Here is a 2,516-nt window from a genome sequence, read left to right as displayed (position 1 = left end):
GGACAGCGTGTGTTTGTCACAAACCACATTGGACAGGGTGGGTGTGACAAACACATTGGGAAGCGTGTGCGTGTCACAATCCCCTTTGGAAAGTGTGTGTGTCACAAACTCCACTGGACAGTGTCTGTGTCACAAACCCCACTGCACAGCCTGTGTGTCACGATCCCCATTGGACAGCCTGTGTGTCACAACGCCGAATGGACCGAGTTTGTGTGTCACAAAACCCATTGGACAGCATGCATGTCACAAACACTTTTAGACAGCGTGTGTGTGTCACAATCCTCATTGCACAGTGTGTGTGTCACAAACACCATTTTACAGTGTCTATGTGACAAACCCGATTGGACAGCGTGTGTCTGTCACAAACCCCATTGGAAAGTGTGTGTGTCACAAACCCCATTGGAAAGTGTGCGTGTCACAAACCTCATTGGATAGCGTGTTTGTCACAATCTCAATTGGACAGCGTGGGTGTCACAAACACCATAGGACATCGTCTGTGTGTCACAATCCCCATTGGACTGTGTGTGTGTCACAAAACCCACTGTATAGCATGTGTGTCACAAACCCCATTGGACAGCATGTGTGTCACAAACCCCTTTGGACAGTGTGTGTGTCACAAACCCCATTGGACAGCGTGTGTGTCACAAACCCCATAGGACAGAGTTTGTGTGTCACACACACCATTGGACAGCGTGTTTTTCACAGTACCCATTGGACAGAGTGTGGTGTGACAAACCCCATTAGACAGTGTGTGTGTCACAATCCCCATTAGACAGCGTGAGTGTCACAAAACCCATTGGACAGTGTGTGTGTCACGAACCTCATTGGACAGCGTGTGTGTCACAAACACCATTGCACAGCATGTGTGTGTCACAAACCCCATTGGACAGTGTGTGTCACAATCCCCAGTCGACACAGTGTGTGTGACAAAACCATTGGGACAGTGTGTGTGTCACAAACCCCCTAAACAGTGTGTGTGTCACAAACCCCATTGGACAGCGTGTGTGTGTCACAATCCCCATTGGACAGTGTGTGTATCACAAAACCCCATGGGGCAGAGTGTGTGTCACAAACACTATTGGACAGCGTGTGTGTCACAAGGCCCACTGGACAGTCTATGTATCACAAACCCCATTGGATAGCGTGTGTTTGTCACAAACCCTATTGGACAGTGTGTATGTCACAAATCCCACTGGACAGAGTGTGTGTGTCACACACACCATTGGACAGCGTGTTTGTCACAATCGCCATTGGACAGAGTGTGTTTGACAAACCGCATTGGATAGAGTGTGTGTCACAAACCGCATTGGACAGAGTCTTTGTGAGAAACCCCATTGGACAGTATGTGTGTCACAAACCCATTGGACAGTGTGTGTGTCACAAACCCCATTTTACAGCGTGGGTGTTACAAACAGCATTGGACAGCGCGTTTTTCACAGTACCCATTGGACAGAGTGTGTGTGACAAACCCCACTGGAGAGCCTGTGTGTCACGAACCCCATTGTACAGCATGTGCATCACAACGCCCAATTGACCGAGTTTGTGTGTCACAAACCCCATTGGATAGCATGTGTGTGTCACAATCCCTATTGGACAGCGTGTGTGTCACAAACCCCATTGGACAGCATGCATGTCACAAACACCTTTGGACAGCGTGTGTGTTTCACAATCGTCATTGCACATTGTGTGTGTCACAAACCCCATTGTACAGTGTCTGTGTGACAAACCCCATTGGACAGCGTGTGTGTGTCACAATCCCCATTGGACAGCGTGTGTGTCACAAACCCCATTGGACAGATTGTGCGTCACAAACCCCCCTGGAGTGTGTGTTTGTCTACAAACCCCATTGGACAGAGTGTGTGTGTCATAAACCCCATTGCACAGCATGTGTGTCACAAACACCATTGGGCAGTGTCTGTGTAACAAACCCAATTGTTCAGCGTGTGTGTCACAAATCCAATGGTACAGCGTGTGTGTTTCACAAACCCCATGAGAAAGTGTGCGTTTCACAAACCCCATTGTATAGCGTGTGCGTGTTACAAACCCTATTGGACAGTGTGTATGTCACAATCCCCATTGGACAGCGTGTGTGTCACCAGCCCTTTGGACAGAGTGTGAGTGTCACAATTCCCATTGGACAGTGTGTGCGTCACAAACCCTATTGGACAGTGTGTGTGTGTCACAAACCCCATTGGACAGCATGTGTGTCACAAACCCCTTTGGACAGTGTGTGTGTCACAAACCCCATTGTACAACGTGTGTGTCACAATCCCCATTGGAGAGCATGTGTGTCAGAAACCCACCTGTACAGTGTGTGTCGCAAATCCCATTGGACAGCGTGAGTGTCACAAACCCCATTGAACAGCCTGTGTGTGTCACAAACCCCCCTGGTCACTGTGTGTCACAAACCCCAGTGGACAGCGTGTGTGTGTCACACACACCATTGGACAGCGTGTGTGTCATAACCTCATTGGACAGTGTGTATGTGTCACAAACCCCATTGGACAGCATGTGTG

The sequence above is a fragment of the Columba livia genome, unplaced genomic scaffold (genome assembly GCF_036013475.1).
Source record: "Columba livia isolate bColLiv1 breed racing homer unplaced genomic scaffold, bColLiv1.pat.W.v2 Scaffold_122, whole genome shotgun sequence".
Lineage (NCBI taxonomy): Eukaryota > Metazoa > Chordata > Aves > Columbiformes > Columbidae > Columba > Columba livia.
Note: the sequence above shows the minus strand (reverse complement) of the source record.